Source organism: Stenella coeruleoalba (assembly GCF_951394435.1).
Source record: "Stenella coeruleoalba genome assembly, chromosome: 21".
Classification (NCBI taxonomy): Eukaryota; Metazoa; Chordata; class Mammalia; order Artiodactyla; family Delphinidae; genus Stenella; species Stenella coeruleoalba.
In genome coordinates, this window is record NC_137167.1 from 22,327,713 (window position 1) to 22,354,115 (window position 26,403).

General features: G+C 39.2%; 1 protein-coding gene across 1 annotated transcript in view; it reads right to left on the reverse strand.

Moving 5' to 3' along the window:
- TLR3 (toll like receptor 3) overlaps positions 1 to 26,403 on the reverse strand; it is a 356,518-nt gene that overhangs the window by 85,689 nt on the left and 244,426 nt on the right. The window contains exon 4 of the mRNA XM_079909147.1: positions 19,325 to 19,457. The gene's annotated coding sequence lies outside the window, so the exon portion shown is untranslated. The remainder of the gene's footprint in view (positions 1 to 19,324; positions 19,458 to 26,403) is intronic.

Consider the following 26,403-nt stretch of genomic DNA (forward strand, 5'->3'; position numbering starts at 1 on the left):
CAGTGTCTGGCACATGGTAAATCTAAAACAAATGTAAGCTATTGTTAGTATACTAGTAAGTGCTGTGATAATAATAAAGCAGAACAAGGGCATGGTGTTTCAGCTCCAGCATTATTGACATTTGGAGCCAGATAACTCTTTGCTGTGGGGCTGTGCTGTGCTTGGTAGGAAGTTTAGCAGCATCCCTGGCCTCTGCCCATGAGATGCCGGTAGCACCCTCCTAGTGGCATCAACCAAAACTGTCTTCAGACATTGTTAATGGGCCCCTGGGTGGCAAAATCACCCGCGGTTAAGAACTACATGTCTAGAGGATAAACAGGTGTAGTGTTTTCAGGTAGGGTGATCTAGAAGAGCTCTTTGAAGAGGAACAAGGACAGAGCCCCGAATGATGGGAATGAAGCAGCCATGCAAAACCCCGGGGGACAGTGTTCCAGTAGAAAACTCAGCAAGGATAAAGGCCCCGCGCAGGAACAAGTTGGCGGGGCCAGCTTGGCTGGAGACGGGTGCAGGAAATGTCAGAGAAGTAGGTTGCGTCACAGTATAAAAGTCGATAAAGATCATGGTAATAAATCTGGATTTTATTCTCTATGTGCTGAGAAGGTGTTAGAGAATTTTAAACAGGAGAATGAAATGAGTCGATTTCTGTTTCATAAGTTTATTCTTGGACTGCAGAAGGGCAGCCGTGGAAGCAGGGAGACCAGCGAGGAGATGAATGCAGAGTCCAATGAGAGGCGAGAGGCTTGGACAGGGGTCGTTAGAGGTCCTGGTTGTGGACACGGCGAGATGTAATAGGATGCTGATATGTTCTGTGGAAGAACCTACAGGACGGGTTAAGTGGTTGAGGATTAAAGGGTAGATGGGCAAGGAGGAGGTTTGTGGGGAAGGTGTTTAATAAAGCAGTCATTCTGTCCAGCCCTTTGAAAGTTTGAACTCCCACTAGTAATCCCAGTGGTAACCGGGCTGTTGACTCTACTGGAGATAAACTGAGAGGTTGGAGCTGGAGATACATGCTTAGGAGTCATCGGTGTTTAGTGACATTTAAACCGTGTGAGATCACCAAAGGAGGGGAAGAGGTGGAAAACCAAGGCCCAAGTTCTGAAGCATCCCTGAGGTAGAGGTAGAGAATGAAGGAGCAGTCAGTGATGTAGGAGTGAAACCCAGAGAGTGTGTGGTGTCCTAGAAGATAAGGAAGGAAATGCTTCAAGAAAAAGCATGTCATCTGGGTCAAATGCTACTGAGAGGTCAAGGAAGAAGAGGGCTTTGACTTCACATTTGGATTTCACAAGATGGAGAGAGTTGGTGACTATGACAGGAATGGTTTCATTGACATGATGGGGATGAAAGGGTTGAGTGTATTATCAAGAGAATGGGAGGTAAGAAAATTGAGACAAACAGTGTACTTATTTCTGCTGGGAAAGGGAGTAAAGAGATGAGTAGCAGCAGTTAGAGGGCAATGGGAGCCAAAGGAAGCACCATCTTGTTGATAAGATGGGAAACATTACCGCATACTAGAATGCTGATGGAACCATTCCAGTGAAGAGGAAGAAACTGATGGTCCCGGGAGACATTAGGAATAATTGCATGGCAGAATTTATTGAGTAGTGAAAGAGGTAAAACTTCCAGTACACAATGGAATGGCTTGTCTTTTACAGAGAGAAGGAGAGATAGTTCAATAAAGTGGGAGTGAAGAGAGATTCTAGGTCAAGTGGTGTATTTGGAGTAGAAGATGAAGTCATTCTCATCAGAATACTTCTGTTTTCTCAAAAAGGTATAAAGCAAGATCATCAACTGATAGTGTGTGGCTGGAGGGTGGAAGCTGGAAGTTTAAAAAGAAGATTAAAAGTCCTCTAGGAGTGTGAACAAAAACATTTATTGGGAAATTTGTTAGAACTGCCGGACAATACCAAGACCTATTTGAAATGTGTCGTCGTGTATGTGAAGTAAGACCTATCGGCATGCTTGTGCGCATTTCCTTAGCTGCATTCACTATTTGAAGCAGACATAAAGTAGTTAGAGAGCTGGGTTTAACCAGATGGGTATATTGCTGGACAAGTATACAAAGGGAAAATTAAAGGACAAGGGAATTAAAGAAGACAACAAGGGGAATGATTGCATGAATGGGTAATGACAACGATGCTGTTGAATAGAAACGTGGCACATGGGGAGCAGAGCTGCGAACAGTGAGAACTTAGGAGTGCCAGTGCCCTAGAATTCTCCGAGAAATAACTAATTCTCGGAGCAGCAGTGCTAGAACAAGTCATCTAATATGATAAGTGATAATTATCAGAGTGGATACTTTACAACTGAGATTTCAGCAATGGCCAAGTCATTGGAAATGAATGGTAGGTGATAGAGAGCTTTGACTTTTAGGGTAAGAAATATGGGCTCTTATCTTCTTGAGCAAATGGTTTAACCTGGAGTTTATGGACAGGCTTTAGAGCACTGAGTCAAAATAAAAGTGTGTGTGTGTGTGTGTGTGTGTGTGTGTGTGTGTGTGTGTACATTTTTCTGGGGGAGAGGATCCTAGGTTCTCTGAGATTATCAAAACCATATCTGAACTGCAAAATGTTAAGAACTACTTCTCTAGAATCTAGGAAGAGAGCAGCCATTGAAAGTATCTGAGCAGTACAACAAACGTGCTATTTAGAAAAATGAGACTGAGTTTGAAAGGGTAGAGAGAAGAGGAGATATTCTGTGTAAAAAGAGATAAGTAATTCTCCACTGACACTGCACAGTAAGCGGGAGATGCAGGAGCTGACTGTACAGAACACCTCTCTGGGACCGACGTCCAATGCCATCGGAGGCAGCAGCCCTCTTTCACATCATATTGTAATCATCACTTCCACTCTCTTCCTTTTCTTACTAAAGCAAAGTGTTGGTTTATGTCTTACGGTTTTAATTAGGCATCACTTGACGAGCTCTTGAATGAGAAGAGTGTAGGAGGATTTAATCAAAAATGTGGAGTCCTGCTAAATATATCTCTTACCACTTTGGGGCAGGACAGACCTAGAGGTATTTTTCAAAAAGGCAGAGTGTGTGTTCTTATGCCCAGGAGGTATGGATGGGGTTCCTCACTTCTGAAGGGCTTGTCATGATCATAACCATAAAAGCCCATCGACCTTGAGATTAACACATTATGGTGTTGCCAAAGCAAAAGATTTGAATTCAGGCAGATGGTTAAGCTGCCATTGTAGTTAATTTTTACAATATCTCTGTTAATTTTTTTTTATCAGTCCTACTGTATGACTGAGTAAAAAGAAGTTCAGAGACATTAACTCACCCACAGATGGACAGCTAGTAAATTGCAGAACATAATACGTTTTACAAAAAGATATTAAGGTGGACAGGGAATGCACTTCTCAAAGGTATAAGAAGCATTTTCATCTAAATCTCTTAAAGCACTCACTCTCACACTAGTGTAAGACTAGTGAATTTTCCTTAAAATCGGATTAAAGAAACAAGCAGACAGGAAATTCTGTCATAATTAAAATCAATCAAATGCCATGTTGGAATAGAATAACTTATTATTCAAGAAGATAATTGTGAGCAGAATTTCAATGAAATTTAGAAATTTTAAAATGATCATGCTGGAATTTTTTTTTTTTTTTTGCTGGAATTTTTTTTGCGGTACGCGGGCCTCTCACTGTTGTGGCCTCTCCCGTTGTGGAGCACAGGCTCCGGACGCGCAGGCTCAGCGGCCGTGGCTCAAGGCCCAGCCGCTCTGCGGCATGTGGGATCTTCCCGGACCGGGGCACGAACCCGTGTCCCCTGCATCAGCAGGCGGACTCTCAACCACTGTGCCACCAGGGAAGCCCGGATGATAAAAGTTTTGAGAAACTTTTCATGAGTGGTTGTAAAAGGGTGTGTTTCCTTCAGAGGATAAGTCATAGGAAGGGCGAGACCTGAACACAGGGTGGCTCGTCTGTGCAGGGAGTCTGCACCTGCACCGACGCTGGTCTCCGACGCTCCCAGTGAATGCAGCCCTGCAATGCAGTGACAGTGCTTTCGGGAGACTCTCCGTTCTCCTTACATTTTCTAATAAAAGCTTGGCTCTGGATAAAGAGTAAAGGCCATGTAGTTGGCTTAGATCCTTAATGGCGTTGGTTTGGTGAAGGTTTATAGGTCTCTATTTAGCCAACCTAACACTTAATGTGCGGGGAATTTTTTTTTTTTCATAGCAACAGTCGTTACTGGCCAAAGTACATCCTCGCCTACAGAATTAAGAGGAGCAGAGACGCACAGCCCTTCCCTCTTGCTGGCAGTGGCCGCCGACACTGTAAAAACTATGGTTATGACAAGATGACTTAGCACCGTCTCCTGAACCCTCGAATGTCCTCAACACGATTTCTCCACATTCTTAGGGGATAAGTCCCCTTTTCGCCCTGTATCCACTGCCTTCTCTGCTCTGCATCACACAAATCCCTCCTCATCCCTTAAGCAGAGTTGTGCAGCTATTTCTAAGTAATTTCTTTGCCTCTTGACCTTGGGGCTCCATCCTCCAGTTGGTGTCCTAAGTTGTTTTTGTTGAGTTTTTAATATGAAGGAGGTTTCCTCCCTGAGAGGTACATTGGGAAAAGCTCATAAAGGAATTGCTTTTCTCCCATTTTTATCTCCTTACTCTGAACACCTGTAAACTGAGGCCAGACCATTTATTTACATATCCTTATTATTTTCTTCTCTCTTTCTGTCTCTCTCTTTTTCTTTCTTTCCTTTCTTTATTTTTTGTCTAATCTTTTTTATCATAGTCAGACTATAAACTTCTTCAGGACAAAAACTTTCTCCTAGCTCCTGAGATAGCATTAAGTATATTGTAGTTGCTCAACTAACATTTGTTGATAGATTGATTCTTTTCTCCTTTCCCACTTTCCCCACTCTGTCCTCCTTCCTTCCTTCCTCCTTTTTCCTCCTCTATTTTGAATAAGAATGAAATATCATGATAATACTTTTTTTTTTTTTTTTTTTTTGTGCAGTACGCGGACCTCTCACTGCTGTGGCCTCTTCCGTCGCGGAGCACAGGCTCCGGACGCGCAGGCCCAGCGGCCATGGCTCACGGGCCTAGCCGCTCCGCGGCATGTGGGATCCTCCCGGACAGGGGCACGAACCCGTGTCCCCTGCATTGGCAGGCGGACTCTCAACCACTGCACCACCAGGGAAGCCCAATGCACTGAGTTTTTAGAGACATACATTTCACAGGCACTTGGACTTTAATAAAAATATGTTGCATTAATGCATTAATTAAGGAAGGGAGAGGCAGAAATTCACAGAATTTCTTATGCAGATCATTGCTACTTTTTCCATCACAGAATTTTGCCTTTTTTATATTATAGTAAGAACATAGACACTATGATTTTTCACATTGTTTGGAAACAAATGGATAACAATTACGGAAATATCATATTGCATAAGTTGTATGATCGGAATAATGTATGACAGTGATAAGAAGAAATATTTTACTGAAACAGAAAGCTCAAGAGATTTGAAATCTTCCAATTTAAAACTGTAATCCTAGTATTATAGTAGAGACACACTTTTCTTCCCCACTGACATGAAATAATAAAAACTACAACTGTAGGTTATTTTGTGATATTTGGAGAATAGGGAGGTAGATACGTAAAACACTCCAGTAAATAATCACAAAACTATCACGCTCGTAAGTTATCAGCATAATGTGTTGATTCTTAAAGAAGAAGAATAATGATAACAACAAGCATTGATTTTGCATTCTGTGCACCAGGTATAGTGCTAAGTGCTTTGCTTATATTATCTCATTTACTCCTCACAATCACATCATGAGGTCAGGTCTCTTATTAGCTCCATTTTACAGGTGACAAAACTGAGGCTGAGAGGTAAAATGACCTCCCCAAGTTCATTCTTCTTTAAATGGCACAACGTGGGACTCAAACCCCCGTTTCTCTAACACCAAAAGTCAGGCAGTTAAAAATCTCTTTGATGTCTTAAAAAAAAGTTGACCTTTGATAGAACATAAAAATGGGGTGTTTGATGGGAGGCTACTTCAAACTCATTTTAAACTCAATTATGAAAGACTTTGGAAGCTGGAGCAACGATGACTTAGAGGTTGGAGCCTTTTTACATCATGTGAGATTCAGTCCTTGCACAACTGGTGTGAATTGGATCAAATGGATACACAGTGATCGATGAGGTGCCCATGGAAGCCTGGGCCACCTGCCACAAATACCCTGTCCACAGACCTGCAGAATCAGAAATCTTGCAAGGTTGTGGTACCCGGCAACCCACATTGGTAATAAGCTCCTCTTGGGAATCTTGTATAAACTAAAATTTAGAAGCCACTGTTTTAAGTATGGTTTCCTTCTCTTCAGAAGCAGGAAAATATTTCATTCAAATGTTTAAGTTTAAAGAAGATCACTATAGGGACTTCCCTGGTGGTCCAGTGGTTGAGACTTTGCCTTCCAAAGCAGAGGGTGTGAGTTCAATCCCTGGTCGGGGAGCTAAGATCACACATACCTCATGGCCAAAAAACCAAAACATAAAACAGAAGCAATGTTGTAACAAATTTAATAAAGACTTTAAATGGTCCACATCAAAAAAATATTAAAAAAAAAAAGTCACTGTAACTATGATATATCTGGAGTTGCAAACTATGATATATCTGGAGTTACAAACTAGTTGCAAACTAGTAGTTTTTGACTGGGTCAGGAGTGTGTGGTTTTCTCTTAAAGAGACTTTAAATGCCTGTACGTGGGGCGCGCACCTCCTGTTAAGCTACACTGCCCACGACTTCCTAGCACGTTGTACTTTTAAGACTCCTGCCTAATCCCTGGAGATAGCTGGAAAGAAGAACGTCCTTTTAAATGGAATCCATGGGATGCTGGGGTAAATGACGTCCCTTCTGGGGCCCTGTATGCCTGGCTCTCCCACAGTGCTTTTGACTTGTCTCCATAGTAGTTTTTCTTTTTGTTCGTGGGATTAGACAAGGAAGGATGTTTACATTTTCTTTGTTTCTTCTTACCTCCCCAAATGACTCAAAGGGCATCCTCATATATTATTTGAGAGCTCAACCCTTTCTGATAAAGTAGAAGGGAAAGAATACACTAGAAATATGTATATTTTTCAGAAACTAGGGGAAGAGAAACAAAATTTACATTAAACTGAGAAAACATCATGGCAGGTAGAATGGACCAGACTTCAGTGTCATTTGGTGATAAAAATTATAGGAATTATGTACCCCTTAAGTGGTTAGAGTATAACAACAGTAGGTATAATGGCTTTGGAAAGAAGAGCTAGATCGAAATTAATCAAGATACTTTTTTGGGGAAAAGATGACCTACTTGATGAATTAAAACAACTTAATGAAAAAATAATAAACATGACATATAACCTTAACTTTATTCAATCAATAATGAGAAGTAGTTAGGCTTATATTTTCCAACTAAATATATGTAGTTTTCAAATTAAGACCTAATGGGATTTTTAAATTTTATTTATTTTTATTTTTGGCCATGCCACGCGGCATGTGGGATCTTAGTTCCCCGACCAGGGATTGAACCCATGCCCCCTGCAGTGGAAGCGTGGAGTCTTAACCACTGGACGGCCAGGGAAGTCCCCCTAACGGGATTTTGACCCATATTTTACTTAATTAGGAGCCTTCAGTCAAGTACTGAGTGCTGAAAAATGTATTTTGAATAAGTTAAGAAAACTAAACAAATAATAAACTAAATAGATACGTGAAAATAAAATAACGTGACTTTAAAGTAGTGTAACAGATTCAATAAGAAGGAGAGTAAGAAATGGTATAACCTTCTTTGTGAGACTTTTCCTTGGTTTTTGAGCTTACAGAGAGCAGTTCCATATTTCCTCTACTGGCTGAGGACTACTTAATTTGTGATCAGGATTCATTGAAAGAGTTAATGTCAGGGTCAACAATGGGTGAGTGTCCAAGGGGAGCCCACGATGTACTCAAAATGGATTGTCAAAGTCACTCACTTAGAAGTAAAGAAAAAGTCTTGTGATGCATCAAAAACCTTAAACGTGCCAATTAACCTATCACGTTTCCTAAGGAAACAACTAGTGATATTGGCAAAGGTAAACCTATAAGGATGTTTATCAGAGCAATGTTTAAACTAAACTAGTTTAAAATAGAAACAAAGTATATTCCAAAATTAGTAGATTTGATTTTTAAATTTGACTCATACAATAGAATTCTGTGTGGTTATAAAAAAAAATGTAGCGTGGACATTTCAGACTCAGCATGTCCCAAACTAAATTCTTTCCAACCAAATCTTTCAACATCTGTGTGATTCAGTATTTCCACCACCCCTGAGATGATCATACCAGCAACTTAAGAACTGCCCTCTATAACTCTCCCTCCCTGGCTTTTCACCTCCCACGCCCAATACTGCAGCAAATCCTGTTGGCCCCAAGGCACTACCTCCAAGACATATCAGGAACTCACCCACTTCTCTCCATCTCCTCCACTGCCATCACCCTAGTCAGGACACTGTGGCTTCTTCCCTGGAAACTATGATGGAGCCTCTTACCAATACCCTCATAGCCTTGCAGCCAGGATAATAATCTTTTTTTTTTTTTTTTTGCGGTACGCGGGCCTCTCACTGTCGTGGCCTCTCCCGCTGCGGAGCACAGGCTCCAGATGTGCAGGCTCAGCGGCCGTGGCTCACGGGCCCAGCCGCTCCGCGGCATGTGGGATCTTCCCGGACCGGGGCACGAACCCGTGTCCACTACATTGGCAGGCGGACCCTCAACCACTGCGTCACCAGGGAAGCCCCAGGATAATAATTTTTTAAATGTAAGTCAGACCATACCCACTCCTGTGTTTAAATCCATCCATGATCCTCCATTTGCTTCACACAATATCCCAAACAGGGCATGCAATCTTGGGTGACGAAGTCTTTGCCTCGCTCTCCAATCCCATCTCACCCTACCCTCCATCTTACTTCCTGCCCTCCAGCAAGTGTTGGTTCTCCCTTAAAGTCTTCGCGTACGCTGTTCCCTGTGCCTGGAACCCTTCCCTCCCATATACCACTCCTCCTTCTATCAAGGGAGTGACTTCTTATCCTTGACCTCCCAGCTTAAATCCTTCTTTCTCGGAGGAAACTTCCATGCTCTGCAATATGGATTATGTCCTAATTTGTTCTTTCTTATAGTACCTTATAACCCTGCATCTGGACTCAATATTGCTTGCACATTTTGTAATTAAAATATCATTTGATATCACATTAAGATCTGCTTCACTCATTATACTGTAACCCCATTAAGATGGAATCATATTCACTCCCATGTACCCTGGAACTACAGATACAGTCAGAGCCTGACACAACTGTCAATCAGTAAAATGTGTAGAATGGGTAAATGACACTTGACATTTAATAAATATAATATATTGTACTTTTTGTACAAATATTTTGTACATTTTGTACAAAAGTACAAAATGTACTTTTCAAATATACATTAATAAATATACCTATTTATATATATTTTGAACATGTGACTGTGACTTTAAGAACATAAGCAAAAGTTCTTTCAATGGTTATCTCTAAGTAGTAGTATACATTTAAAAATACATCTCTGGGGCTTCCCTGGTGGCGCAGTGGTTGAGAGTCCGCCTGCCAATGCAGGGGACACGGGTTCGTGCCCCGGTCCGGGAAGATCCCACATGCCGCGGAGCGGCTGGGCCCGTGAGCCATGGCTGCTGAGCCTGCGCGTCCGGAGCCTGTGCTACGCAGCTGGAGAGGCCACAACAGTGAGAGGCCCACGTACCGCAAAAAAAATAATAATAATAAAATAAAAATACATTTCTGTTTTCCAATTACCCATTGAGTATTTTCATCTTTAAAATTAGAAACAATGTTCTATGTTTTTAACGTGTGTCCCTTTCTTGTAATCTGAATTCTGACCACCCGCCATATCCTATGCTATATCTAGGGCTAGGGCTCCAAGATGTTCTGTTTATCAATCCACAGCCAATTGTACATACACACATTTATGGACCAGTGACATCAGTAGATGTGTTAATTCTCAGAAAGCAGAACGACTGCTTTTGGGACAAAGTCCAAAGTGGCCTCAACAAATCCCACTGTGTACTAGGAAATTAAACTAAGAATAAGACAAGTGAATGTCATGGAGACAAACAGAGCCGCGTTCTCCTATCACGGCGAGTTTCTTTGTTTTTTTGATTTCAGCAGTCATTTGAACTTAAACGGTGGCATCTTTTGAGCATGAATATGGTCATTGTTTTAATGCCACGTGTATCTATTTAAAAGCCTTGTCAGCGTGATTATTGTGATTTTTCCATCCCTACGGTGAACCTTTGTTTCCCTGAACTCCTAAGTCACGTATCTTCTCTAGCCACTCATTGACACCACCCCTACACTCAGTAGTACGTACTCCTCTCTTCTCTGTCAGCTGTGTCTCCTGAAGTAGACAGCAAGCTCCTTGAGGGCAGAAGAACATCTTCTATATCTCTGTATATCTATCCTCACACACATAGAGGGTTTTTGTATTTTCGTTGTTCATTCATTTCTCATTTCTCAAATACACATAGACACTGACTAGGTTCACCGCTGTGCCCTAGGCTACGGAGCCAGAGTAAAGGACAGCACAGACCAGGTCTCTGCTTTCGTGCTGCTTCCATGCTAATGGTGTAACACATATTACAGAGGAATGAATTAATATGTGGTAATTTCTTTTTTCTTAAAAAAATTTCTATCAAAATATAATTGATATACAATAGCATATTAGTTTAAGATGTGCATCCTAGTGATTTGATAGTTATATATCTTGAAATGGTCACCAGGCAAAGTCTAGTTACCATCAGTCCCACACAAAGTTATTACTAAAGTTATTGTCATCTATATTCCCTATGCTATATATTATATCCCATAACTTCCTTTATTTTATAACTGGAAGTTTCTACCTCTTAATCTATGGTACTTTCTTGATTGAGCTTCTGTAGGAAATTCTTGTCCTGAGAATCAAATGCTTTAAGGATTTAGGAAAGTAAGAAAATAAGAGACATTTTTTCTTTCTTGGTTTTTTAAAAATAAAATTTAGATTTTTTTTTTTTAAGTTTAAGAAGCTAATTTAGAATCCTAATACCATATCTAAGGAAGTAGGTAGAGGAGAGATTTTTGTCTCCTTTTGTGCCTTTTTTACTTATAAATGTCGTATGTTGTTAAGCCTACATTCCGGAGTAATCATCACCATGGAAATGAGTATTCATTGACTATCAGATCTCAAGCAGAGTTTCATAAATGTTTTATAAGAAGGTTGATATAAACATGTATTATGACTGATCCAAGAGAATAAGTTCTTCAGGAAAGGATGCAGGGCTTACTGTTCTAACTTGAGCCACATAGATCTAAGTCTGGCCAGAACAGAACAATATGGAAGGAATGCAGGATGGACATTCGACTTTACTTCCTTTAATCCTTATGCCCTCAGTGAGAGTTTGTCATTATTATTGCCATTTTACAGAGGAGAAAACTAAAGCTCAGAGAGATTAATAGCTTTCCCTTTTCCTTGTACTTAGTTAGAAAGCTTCAGCCAGGGTTTGTATCTAACTTCAAAGTCCTAACTCATTGAGTTAGGAGTAAGATAATGTGAATTGTAAATTTCACTTCTCTCAATTTATGACCTTGAAGCCTTAAGCAGGTAACTATACTTCCTAGATCTTCCTTTCCTGATGTATAAATGAGAATAATCATATCTATTTCATATGAGAATATCAATTTTTAAAGGAAAAGCTGTGTGAAATCACTTTGTAACCCATATAATTCTCTGGGAACTATAACGGTTACTACACGTTAAGAAATACAGAAAGTCTATAAAGTTTTAAATTAACAGGTTTTCTGAAAAAATGGAGAGGAGATTAAAATCAACTACATTTATGGAGGAAGGAGGGGGTCAATAGCTGTCATTAATTACAAATAATAAAACAAGAAGGAAAGCAGCAGAAATGCGATATCTTGGTTGCGACAGGTCCCAGAAAAAATTAGAAAATCACCAGAATATGATTCATTCCTAGGAATTCAAGGTGTAAGAGTTAGAAGGAAGCTTCGAAGAAGGAACTGGGGTCTGGGGGCGTTCCATGACTCGCTCAGAGCCGGAGGCAGAATCAAGGCCCTGGTGTGGTCCCCCAGCCACTAGTACATTATAAATCATTTCAAGTAATGGTCGGTGATGGGGGCTGAGGCAGTGAGAGGGATTACTGAGGACCACCATTATCAACAACCTGACAGAAGAAAATTAAATTGATGTCTTAGAATTGTTTTATAATGAAGAATAATCACACCGTAGAGTTAACCATGACCTTTAAAGCTAAGTGCATGACCCCCCAGGGAGCCACCACTGTAGGTAAACTTCACTGTAGGTAGCTATCTTGTGCCTGATTAGGGCTGTGGTGACTGGTAGCTGCACCCAGAGCTCATTTATTAAGGGACTATGTTGCTAACTGAATCTGTTTATAAGATGAAGAATGCTTTGCATGACGTGAACAACTCCTATTTTCCCAATGCTAACTAGCGTTTCGAGCTATAGAGTGGCTTAGTGCAATTGGTGATGTTCCTGTAACAGGCAGATCCAAAAGTAGAGCGTCTGAATACGCTAGTATCTAGGAGCAAAGGCTCTGAAGAATATTGTTACTCGAAGTGCTAAGGAATGCAGGACTACTTCTTTTTTTTCTTTATTGGAGTATAATTGCTTTACAGTGGTGTGTTAGTTTCTGCTTTATAACAAAGTGAATCAGTTATACGTATACATATGTTCCCATATCTCTTCCCTCCTGCGTCTCCCTCCCTCCCACCCTCCCTATCCCACCCCTCTAGGTGGTCACAAACCACCAAGCTGATTTCCCTGTGCTATGCGGCTGCTTCCCACTAGCTATCTATTTTATATTTCGTAGTGTATATAAGTCCATGCCACTCTCTCACTTCGTCCCAGCTTACCCTTCCCCCTCCCCATATCCTCAAGTCCATTCTCTAGTAGGTCTGTGTCTTTATTCCCATCTTACCCCTAGGTTCTTCATGACCTTTCTTTTTTTTTTTTCTCTTAGATTCCATATATATGTGTTAGCATACTGTATTTGTTTTTCTCTTTCTGACTTACTTCACTGTGTATGACAGACTCTAGGTCCATTCACCTCACTACAAATTACTCAATTTCGTTTCTTTTTATGGCTGAGTAATATTCTATTGTATATATGTGCCACATCTTCTTTATCCATTCATCCGATGATGGACACTTAGGTTGCTTCCATGTCCTGGCTATTGTAAATAGAGCTGCAATGAACATTTTGGTACATGACTCTTTTTGAATGATGGTTTTCTCAGGGTACATGCCCAGTAATGGGATTGCAGTGTCATATGGTAGCTCTTGCATTAAAGAATTGGCTAAAGATAGCAACCTGTTGGTGGTAGGCTGATAAAAGAATAAATGTCATTTGCTTTGTGGTAGCCTGTGAGCTCAGGATCATTATAAACCTGTGTCTTCCAACGGATATTCTCTCTTTTCTTACTCTGCCAATTAAAATAGATCCCACTCCTTTCTTCTCTCCCTCTCTCTCCAGACTTTGTTGTTAGACATATTCTTCCAGGATAATAGGGAGACATTTAATAAAATCTTTTTCCAAAGCCACCATTCCCAAGGATTTAAGTTTCTCATCTTCACGTCTGTAGACAACTCATTACTAGGAGATGGTTAACTTGATCAGCTCCATAAGAGATGAGATTCAATTTTCAAGTGACATTTTAAAAAGTAAAAAAAAACAAAACCCTACACTGATTGTTAAGTACCTACAAATATGCTCAGCTAATCCTCATGGTATTGGTGTTATCCCCAATTTAGAAATGGCTAAGTGGAGAAAGATTAAAGCTGCCCAGGAAAAGATTAAAGGGTAGCTGTCTAATGTCTCTGGGAAAGAGAACCATGGAAAACTGAAACCCACAAATAGTACAGAAATACTACTTAAGCCAAGAGCTATCTGGTTTACCTGCTTTCTGCCTCTCTGATCTTCTGCATCCTCAGTGAAGGGGAAGTCAGACTGGCTACTGACAAGAAAGGTGTCAGTATTTTCCTCCAAGTCCTCTGCCTCTCATGGGCTGAGGGGCTCTTACCAAAAGTGGAAGTCCCCCAGCTTTCTTTCATGTTAATATTCAAACCCCCATGACAGCAAGTCTCGTTGAATGGATCACTGAAAAGCATTCTGATGACCCATCTTTAGAACTATCATGTTCTGTGAATTTGTGCTGGTGACTTTTCTTATAATTTTCTCATCAGAAAAAGAGAGAACAGTAACATTCTCTCCTTTCCTTTCAATCAAGATTCAAAATTCAAAATGTTGCTTTGACTCAAAATTCAAAATGTTGCATTGATTCAAAATTCAACATTTTGAATTGATTCAAAAATTCAAAATTAACTTGATTAAGTTCCAAGATTTAATGTCTTGAGTCTCTGAAACAGCCTAGCTTCTTGAGGGAAACTAGTGAAAATTCACAAATACACTATTTTCTTGTAAATTTCTTTTGAGTTGCCAATTAAAAAATAAAATTAAAATAGTCAAGATTTAAGTTACATCACACTTGGAATGTTGAGTGGCCAGACTCTCTCAGACATACACACTCTATTCTGCTCTATTTTTTCCCTTTCAACCACTTGAGCACTTTTAGGAAGGATGGAATGGGTGTACTTTGTGTGGCAACGCTAGACTAAGCAGGATCTGTTACAAGTTCCCCGGCTGAAAAAGTACCCTTCTTTCAGCACTATTGTACATCAGCTATCTCCAGTTACAGCCAAAGTAGGTGTGTAATATATGACTGGACTTGCTACTAATACAGGGACACAAATCCTGGGACAGAGACACCTTGTGCTACAGTAAATTGATCTGCCCCAGGCTTCCATTAAGTCATCCGGCTCACAAAATGGGAGCTCACATCAGAGATGGTGGGAATTGGTTTGAGTTCTGATTTTTATCTGGCTATTCAAGATTTGTAAAAGGAGTGAATTTAAAAGTTTTCTTTTATAGAAAGTATGAAGACCAATTTAAATATCCCAAACAGCCTGAATTTAGAACTATGAGTCTAAGATTTTGCTACTTTAATATTTTATACAGTGTGACATAAAAATCTAATTTGCTTATCAATTTTTACCTAATTTTATAATATTTCCTCTTAGAATTGCTTTTAAGCCAATGCAAATGACATACGGTTTGCATTTCCTTAAATGGAAATGCTAATACTGTCCGTATTATTGAGGAAGATTAATAAGGAAGGTGACGTCTGAAGTTAATTCATTTCTTTGACTAACAGTTCAGAATAGTAGTCGAATATTTTTGCATGTTAGTAGAATCTGAAATATATGTTCATACTGTCAGAAATCATTTACCCTATTTTCTGAGTTAATATCAAGCTGATGGGAAATTATATATGTAAAAGGCATTGCAAGTGAGCCTAGAAACATTATGATAAAAGTGGTAGATGTCATTGTGACTACGTAAGAAAGGTAAGAAATGGGAAAGGCAAAGCCAATAGTTCACTTATGTAATTCAACATGTAATTTTCAGCATTAGATATGTGTCACCTCGGGCTGGGTTCCCCAGAGGTGCATGGTGTGGAAAGATGACAGGAAGACACCATTGAAATAAAAATTAAACAGAAGCTAAAAAGGCTACTAATAAGCAGTGAAGCAAGCCCACTGTACCATGTCTTTCAAGTTATCTCAATATAATACCATGTCTCTGTGAAGTGGTTAAATAGCCTACATGTGTCAAATTGCTTCTAGCATAGTATGTATTTTACTTTTCTCACTTTGACTGATTTTCCAGACCAGAAATTAGAATAAATTAAAAAAAAAACTCTACAGACAAATGGCCCATGAACTTTATATTATCTTATTTAATTATCAAATGCTTAGGAAGAGTTATTAACTACTTTGTGCAGATCATGAGACCAAGGCTCAGAAAGATTAAGGAGTGTATTCACAACCACAGATCTAATAAGTGGCTGAGATGAGAGTTGAACCAAACTTTATCTGAATGCAGAGCCTGTGCCCATCTCACCCCATGGAGCTGCCCAGCGTCTGCTTTCAGCAGGACAGCCTAGGACAGTGGAGAGAGTAAGACCTGAGACAGACTTCTAGGCAGAATGCTTATGCACTAAAAATATCTAAGAGATACTTTTCAGGGAAGCTGGAGCCTGAGCTTGAACTAAATGATCATAAACTCATGCTTTAGGAAACAGGTTGACTATGTTGGGTCATAAGAGAAGGGACTCGACTTTGCTAAATAAGTTCATGGAAGAATTCATTCTTCAAGATTCCCCCCAATGTCCCTTGTTTTAAGAGGGCGACGCAAATGCTATACTGACACCTGGAATCATCTAAAGAGTTACAAAGTTTTTCTTCTGGCTTATGCTTTGATTTCATTTAGAGTCTTATGTATGAAATGCTGCCTCTGTGGATTCATCCTAATTTATTTGGACATGCTATACATGTCATTTGTGTATCAGTTACAAGGTTGAATAAATACCCAAGGTACTGCAGATAACTTACACTGTTAGATTATGTCTCAGCTGTTTTCCTTAATCATCACATTCCTCATGTAGTTTCCATTACTGAGTTAGGAACTGGTTTTTGTCTGCCATATTCATGATATACGGAAGTCTCGATCAGCTCTGTTCTTGATTCTTTGCTGTGGCGCCGTCCTGTATATTGCAGGATGTTTAGTAGTTTCCCTGTCCTTTACATACTGGACAACTCCTAGGTTGTGACAAACAGGAATGTCTCCACACACTGAAAACATCTCCTGGGAAGTAAAATTGCTCCCATTGAAAACCACTAATCAAAGGGAGATGTACTGGGAGTGACATATCTTGGGCATCAAATGCTCCATTCACATGCCAGGTCACTTCAAGAATCAGCCTATAAAAAGAGCCTCCTTGAATTAGGTGGCTAATTTGATCAACTCTGATAATAGTTATTAAAGAATTGCCTCACTGTGCTTCTCTGAGCAGGTGACTGGGTGGCTTTAACTCGAAGGTGACCTTGGGCATGATGGGCACTGAGACTGATGTGTTCAGGATAACTCTGCAAGCCATTCTCCCAGCTATGACTTCCGGTCACTGCCTAGAGGGGAAGCCACACCTATACAAACATTTCCTAGACGGAAACAGGCCACATAACATTGTGATGACCCTATTTTTCTAATTTAGTTCCAATGATTTGGAACAGAAGGCCACCGCGTTCTGCTTGGACTCTGAAATAACCTCCCAATTTAGTCTCTCTGCATTCATCCTTGTTTCCATCTAGTCCACTATTCATATTGCAACTTAATGGCTCTTTTACAATGAAAAAAATAGAGTCTTGTCATTCTCTGTTTTGAAACCCTTCAGCAGCTTTCTGACCCATTAGACCCTGTGTGATCTAGCCTCTCCTTATTTATCCAACCTCATTTTATTCATGTTTTTTGCTTTATTGCGGTATAAATTGATAAACAAAAATCTGCACATTTTTAATGTGTATGTTTTGATGAGTTTGGACATATGCCTGCATCTGTGATACCATCACCCCAATCAAGATACTAAATATATCCATCACCTCTAAAAATTTCTTTGTGTTCTTTTGTGTTTTGTTTTGGTGTGGTAAGTACACTTAACATGAGTTCTATCCTCTTAATACATGTTAAAGTGCCCAGTAGGGTATTAACTATAGGCACTGTGTTGTACAGCAGGTCTTCAGAGCGTATTCATCTTGCACCAGAGAAGCTTTACACCCACTGAGCGACTATTCCCCATTTCTCCTCCCACCCCTGCCCAGGTCCCTGGTAACCACCATTCTATTCGCTGCTTCTATGAATTTGACTATTTTAGATCACTGGTGTAAATGAAATCAGGCAATATTTGTCCTTCTGGGACTGGCTCATTTCACCTGGCCTAGTGTCCTCGAGGTTCACCCGTGTCGTTGCAAATGGTAGGATTTCCTTCTTTTTTAAGACTGAACATTCCAGTATATATACTCCCTTTCCTTCATCATATATATCAATGAACATTTAGATTGTTCCCATATCTTGTCTATTGTGAATAGTGCTGCAAATAACATGGGTATGCAGATATCTCTCTGGGATCTTGATTTCAATTCTTTTGGATTTATATGCAGGAGTGGGACGGCTGGCTCATACGGTAGTTCAATTTTTAATTTTTGAGGAACCCCCATACTGTTTCCCAAAGTGCCTGCACTATTCTATCTTCCCCCCAACTGTACACAAGTGCTGCAATTTCTCTACATCCTCACCAACGCTGATCTAATTTTGTTATAATAGCCATCGTAACAGGCATGAGGTGATATCTCATTGTGGTTTTGATCTACATTTTCTTTATGACAAGTAATATGGAGTACCTTTTCACACACCTTAGCCAATCTCATTTTAAACCACCCGCCATCTCACTGCTACCTTGGTACACAAGTTCATATAAACCTCCCCCCATGGGGCCTTTGCATGTGCTACTTCTTACTCAACCTCCTTTCATGTAGTTAACTCCACACTCTTCGTATTCCAGCTCAAATGTTGCTCCTAATACAAGACGGCCAGATGTCACACAGGCAAGTTATCAGTGTTAGTTTTCATGTTTGTTTGTTTAACCCTCCTATAGAGCTATGTCCCTTTCATTCAGAACATTTATTTTGCTCTGCAATTATACATTCACTGGAGCAATGATTTGATTAATGTCTCTCCTCCAATAGACCCTAAAGTCTCTCCAGGCAAGACCTATTAATGTTTTCTCTCTGGTGTAAGTCTAGCACATAGGAAATTCTTAATAAATATTTCTAAAAGAAAAGAAGGAGCAAAAGAGATGGAGGGAGGAAGGAAGGGAAAGGGAAGAAATGTTAAAAAGCAAAGCAAAAAAAAAAAAGATGTCAAATGTCAGTATGTGACTGTAATCCAACCTGCTTGTCTTTACTGTTCCTACACAGTCTCACTAAATAGATGATTTTTTTTTCAATGCACAATGATTTTTCCATGCCATCATAATGATCTTTTGAGTTGATTATCGTTTAGCTTCTAGTCAGTAGGCAAAATGTTCCCAAGACTTACATTTTAAGAAAATGCTTTGCAAGGTGTTAGATAAAACATGTATGGAGCGTATGTGAATGACCTTAGAGACAGACTCATGGGAGATGAAATTGAACACAGCAAAACTCGCTTCGAAAACAAATGCTCCCTTCAGATCTCTCTTAAAGCCACTGTTCATTTGGTTCACTTGATTACATAAAAATTTTGTTGAAAGCAGTATAAAGGCCAAAAAAACCTTTCAAAATAATGTGAAAAATTGAAAAGTGATACCTGGGACCTTGTTCTACAGAACATCCTTTCAGACGAACGCCCTTTGTTTTCCCTGTCCTTCACGTCCGTCTCGAGTGCTGTGATTCATTACACAGTCCATCTTCATTTACAATCCTTTTGCCACGCCTTGTTGCTGAAGGAGATGGAAAGAAATCCATTAGACACAAGCCTGGCTTTCTTTTACCAGCAGGCATCAAACAGCCTTATAAAGTCATTTCCTATTAATCACAAATTGATTGTGTATAAACATTTCAACACTATTTTTCAAACGATTATAAACAAGCTATGATTGGTTAAGAGGTCAGATAAAGATGGCGGGACAGGAAGAGGGAAAGGGAGGGGCAGAGAAGTGAAACAAAGCCGCCTGATAGTCAGGCTTCGTGGTATTTATAAATGTCGATTGGCACTGAATGATGGGTGAGTTTCAGAAACCTCAAAACCCAAAGAATGCATAATGTTAACTTAATAGATTCTTTCAGGCCTGGGTTACCACAGTATTTACTGTGATCGTACATTCATGGTAATAACATAACAGTACCTTTCATCCCCAAATCTCAGATATTTGCACATTTATAAACCATCAATCTCTGAACCAGCTGCTGAATAACATTCCAGTATGTGCCTATATAACTTGTTAGAAAACAAGGCTATGTGTGGCTTCTCTAAGATAACATATTAGAATGGCAACTCTGTAGACTAGATTATCAAAGCATACTTTTAAGAAAGAGTGAAATAATAAAGACATTCTGTATATAGAAATTACACTGGAATGGGAAAATGATACTGTAACAAAGTTTTCAACTGAGATTTAGTGAAACAATTAAATGCAATGATACAAGATTATTCTTTTTCCAAAGTTAAAAGGAAAGAAAATATACTCATTTCTAAGTTGCCTAGAAAAAAATGGACATTCAGTTTGGTTTTTTAATCTTTGTGTTTTGTGTGTTTCCTTGCTTATAGCTGGATGTTGCAACTTTGGCAAAGCTAGGTCAAGCCTGTTATTGTCCACAGTGAAAACAACCCAGTTACAGACTCATGGAATTTCAGACTAGAAAGGGAATACTTTAAGACGTATCTACTTTGGTACTCCAAATTTTCTTTTTCTTTCTTTCTTTCTTTTTTTTTGTTAATGTTTGTATATAAATAGTTGTACATATTTGAAGGTATGTGTGTTGAAAACCTTGGGTAAAGTGTATAGTTTTATGAGGAGCTGCTACAATTAAATTCAGTGTGACTTAGAGTTAACCATCTCCCACAGGGGGTATTATAAAGATTAAGTTATGTTTGCTACATGAACTTTCTAAAAAATGTAACCTTCAAAGCTCAAAAAAATATTTTTCTGGGAATATATTCAAAGTAAATCATTGCAATGAATGAGTCTTTGAAAAGTCGTTCATACATCCTAAAATCCAGAATGATGAAATCAACTCTAGTTTTAAGATCCCAAAGAAAGACATTTCTTGCTGTTAAGAAATCATTCCCTCTAACTGCTGCCTTGCTGGGATGACCAACAAATCATCATGCTCTTTAGAGTCTGATCTAATTAAATCCTCAAGAAGAAATGAGAAAATCATTAGTGGTAGGTGACTGCTTAAGGCTTTTAATTCAATTATTCAGATCAGATAAAAGCAGAGTACAGATTCCGAGTTTAAACTGAATTCTATCCTAACTATATTGGTTTAGATGTGTCTTAAAAGAATCACTTGGTGAATCCTTAGATATGGCTTTATCAGATACTTAAAAAAGAAATCCAGATGTTGTCCCATTAGGTCAATCTAAATCAAGGTATACAAACATTCAAAAAAGTTTTGGTCAGAATGAACTTCAGTTACAATGCTTTATTGGATGCCATTTAACATCTTTTAGAAACTGGCTTTATTTCATTTATTTGTTCCATAAACAAAAGTGATAATCATGACTGTTTTATATAATGCTTGTTTATGTAATAAGATATAACTGTGCAGCGGGTCCCAGGAACATTATTATATTTGTTTGCTTCTGTTTTCCCAAATAGATGAAAGAAGCAAAACATACTTGTACATTTTTAAAGTTTATTATAGCGTCTGGATTGCCATTCAAATTGAATCAATTTCAACACAGAAAGACATTTCTAAATTCAATCCTACAGCACTTTAGTAAGTGAAAACTATATTTTTCATGAGTCATTCTTTGAATTGCAAAATGTTCATCATCCAGGAGGGTTTATTGTATCCATAAAACTAATGTGACACAATAATGGGTGTTAATGTCAGCAGTATCTGGCTGCTTATTTGGTAGCATTCAATACTGAAAGGTTAGTGCTTAGTGCTTCCATGTGTTGTCTAACATTTCAAAGTATTCATGCTATCAAGTGCTTAGTCAGTGGGTCAAGTATGTTTCTCACTATTCTCCAGAGGGGGGAAAAAAATCTAAGTTTATTTTCCTTTATAATCAACATAGTGAAATGGAAGATTAAAAAAAAAAAAAAAAAAAAAAGAAGCCGCCGCCAGGATCTCAGTGGTAATCATGGTTTTTGTCCACCTAGGTTAAGCTTCTCATTTTAGACACACTCCAACCTCTCCTACTTTGACCAAGTAGAAACTCTTAAAGATGGAAAGTACCCATCTTTAGGTACCTATAAAGTATATCAACTAGACTGCATTGCAGAATATTTACATTCTATAACAATACATACTGTCCTTCCTGTTAAGACATATGGATAGGACTTACATTTTAACACTCTAGAATAACCTAGAGGCTTTGTCCTACTAAAATAAATTTCTTCCTTACTCCAGTTGAGAAAGGATAAAGTATACAAAGTATTTTTATATCCACATTACTGACTACTAATTTTCATAAATTGCTACACTTAATCTCCAAGTAGAACCAAAATCAGTTCTTCATAAAAACAACAAAGAGATTTTTTGAGAATTAAGGAGATAACTTTATATCATTAATTACATCAAATTTTACTTCTTTATTAATTTATTTTGCCTCAGAAAGTAATTAATAGGACTAGCAATCAAGACAGACAGCTCTACATGCACTTTTATTGTTTGATCAAAACCAGTGCTCTTCATTTTCCTCATCTGTTTATTCAGAATAAAATACCTGCCCAGTAGATACAGTATGAGAATGAAAATATGAATTTAGGTGGAAAGCTTTAAGAATAAAAGGATTATACTATATTAGTTTTATCATAAAATATGTAAAGGGCTCACCAACTATTTGCCACAGTGAGCGATCCTTGGTTCTAGAATTAAAGGTTAAAAATTAAGTCTCTTGGGACTTCCCTGGTGGTCCAGTGGTAGAGAATCCGCCTTGCAATGCTGGGGACGCAGATGTGACCCCTGGTCAGGGAACTAAGATCCCTGCGGGGTATCATGCTGCGGGGCAACTAAGTCCACGCGCCGCAAGTACTGAGCTCGCGCCGCTCAACTAGAGCCTGCATGTCGCAAACTACAGAGCCCACACGCCCTGAAGCCTGCGCGCCACAACTGGAGAAGAGAAGCCCGGCACCACAGTGAAAGGTCCCGCACGCCTCAACAAAGATCCCACGTGCCGCAACTAGGATTCGACACAGCCAAAAAATAAATAAATAAATATATATATATATTTTTAATTAAAGCTCTTGGGCTTCCCTGGTGGCGCAGTGGTTGAGAGTCCGCCTGCCGATGCAGGGGACACGGGTTCGTGCCCCGGTCTGGGAAGATCCCACATGCCGCGGAGCGGCTGGGCCCGTGAGCCATGGCCGCTGAGCCTGCGGGTCCAGAGCCTGTGCTCCGCAACGGGAGAGGCCACAACAGTGAGAGGCCCCCGTATCACAAAAAAAAAAAAAAAGGCTCTTTATTCTTAATGTATCCTTACAATAAGGTTCACAAATTGTGTAGCTCACTATAGACTTACCATTGTACGGGCTTCTGAGTTCTGGATAAAATTTGATTAAGTTTTGGGGAAAATGGATGGAAAGAATCCTTCAATGAATAAAATAAGAATTGTTAAATGATTGAGAATAATATCCAAGTATACTAATATCCAGACCAATTAAGCACAAAATCTCTACAGAGATTTTTCTTGAAGTTTGACGCAGTAAATGTAACACATCTGGGGGAAAACGGATGTGAACTGATCAGTTAACTTACTCAGTATGCATGTTTTAGGATATCTAAAGAAGAAAAGGGGCATCCATTAGGACTGCAAAGTAGAAATGATGGTAGCAGAGGGAGAAAGGAAGCAGGAGAATGGAATGGAGTAAGTAATGGAGCTGGATGGACGCCTGGGAGGAAGGAAGTCAGACAATGGTGACGGCTGTGGGAATGAATAAAATGGACCGAATTGAGAAATATATACTTTATCATCTGAATCTGGACACTTTTGAGAATGAAATAATATGCTGGGACAACAGGCATAAACCAGACTGCCCTGGGCAAAGCAGACTTGAGGATACTGTCCATAGAGATAATAGATCATATTAGCCATGATAGAACTTAAAGGGTGAGATAAAATCATAGGAAATATATTGAGAAAAAACAATGAAAGAGGATTAGCCCAATCAGATTTAAAAACATGTATTATACAGCAACAATAAATTAAACAGTGTGGTACTATTGGGTGTTAGTCTCCCAACTTCCACTGAGGGCTGTTAAACCTGTTCCCAAGTCAGTTAAGTGCTAAGACATATGATGGGACTGTACTAAACCAGCTGTGTTATATAGCCACACTCTAAGCAAGTAAAATCTTATGTGTGATGCCACTCAATATTTTACTCTTTCATTCATTCAATAAAATATGTTTCTTATATGGAATTTTAGACTACAGAGCTCTAAATGAGATAGTGTGTATACATCGGTATCGTCATACATCGGTGGACATCTGTATATATTTTACATATTTATATATATATATAGTTTATATATAGCTTATATCTTTACATATGAAGTTTATAAACTTCCAAAAATATGTATGTACACACACGCTGGATTTGAGATGATACTTATTATAGATTCTCACCATAAAAATTAACATTATAACACCAAAAGGCAACTCTGGGAAACAGACTACCAAGGAAATTTAATCTGAACCTCCACTATCCCATGGTCTGGCTTCAACCAACAATGACCAGTGAGTGTCTGAAGGAATGGATGGACAACGAATCTTCCCAACAATTCCACATAAATACTGAATATTTCTCTCAAGTGGGGATTTGGAGTGTAATAATTAAAAACCATTTATTAGAAGGAAGATCTTTGCCTTTTCATATAGATATAGATATAATGTTATCATATGTATCAGAGTCCTGCATATAATCCGAGATACGTGTAGAATCATATGAAGAATGGGAAAATTTCATTTATTTATTTATTTATTTTTCTGTGGTACGCGGGCCTCTCCCATTGCGGAGCACAGGCTCCGGACGCGCAGGCCCAGCGGCCATGGCTCACGGGCCCAGCCGCTCCGCGGCATGCGGGATCCTCCCGGACCAGGGCACGAACCCGTGTCCCCTGCATCGGCAGGCGGACTCTCAACCACTGCGCCACCAGGGAAGCCCTCGTTCATTTATTTATTGATGGTTATTTCTTTATAGCATGCTACAGTAGGTATTTCCTTAAGCTATGCTTTATGAATGAAAACTTTACAAATAACTTCAATAATATCTATTTCATTTCCCAAAAACAGTCTTGCTAAAAAATGATTTAAAATTTTCTGGTTTGGACTCAGATATCTTAACAAATAATTATAATTAACTTCCCAATGTCTGTAAAAGGTTAATTCAAATAAGCATTGATAAATAAATAACAAAAGTTGTTCCATTTTTGGATGGAGCGGCATAGTAAATCTAGAGAGGTATAAAACAAGCCATTGCTTGTAAGAGCAAACAGCAAGAATTTCTTGCGTCTATACAGATGAGACAGCTTTTATATTCTGCGTGTGAACACTGGGCGTAAACTAAGCTGGTGTTTTCCTATCTCCCCTTTAGCGATCATTTCCTCCAAAGCATTTGCTTGAGGATAATGCCCACAGCCCACACTCAGCCATCTCCAGGGCAGACAATAGGGTTTCACTCCCCTTTCTACACACCTTCCTGACCTTGAGACGTTTGAGCATTGTTAATCAAAATCTCCCAGTTTTTTCCTAAAATAACTTTGATATTTACTTTGCTCTGTCTTTACCTGAGTAAATGTGAGAGTGGCAAGGACAGTGAGGCGTGTCCCAAATTAGCCCTGTCCTGCAATCGCTTGCACTATTACCCTGGGCTCAGACAGAATATGGGAAGGAAGCAGAGGGTCGTTCTCTTTCTCCCAGAAGAGCTTGTGTTTATTCTTCTGACAGCAGAGAACCAAGTCTTTGACTTGGTAGTTCACATGAGGTCATTATTTAGTACACATGAATACATACAAAAAGACAGAGAGGACAATTAAAACCTAATTCACACTCAAATGTTAACCATTTTAAAAGGTTTATGTCACTATGCTTCAGAAATGGAAGAGTGTTATGTTTTAGTAATGGAATACTGTTTTGCTGTGGCTTCCAGCATTTTCACATGAGAGTCATTTTTCTGAGCCAAAACATTTGGCAGATCTCTGTAATGAAAATAATATAACTTTTAATATCTCTTGATTGAGAAAATAAAACACTACTCTAAAGTTGACCATATATTTAAGTAGCTTCTACACACAATAAAAGTATTATGCATATGCATATGTATTATATATGTTTTGTGTGTATATATATGTATATATGTGTATGTATTCAATCATTTATAAACAAGCTCAATTTAGATATGTTTTATGAACTCCTTGAAATTATCCTTTATCCCCAGGGGTTTGAAGCCAGTGGATTGGGGACAGCTGATTTGCTGGAGTGACACAGCTAGGTCACCCGGTAGGCTGGCATTATTGCTTTGTCCCTAGAAGACGCTGCACTCCTCAGGTGGTTATGTCTCTGTTTAAAGACCTGAGCTTTGCCATAACTCCCTGGGAAACTGCTTCTTGTTATGCTCTCTCATCTTCTTGGTCTGATGAAACATCAAGTTCACTCCACAACATCAAAGTCAGATTTGAGGTTGCCTCACATAACACTGGATGTTTACAAGTTACTTC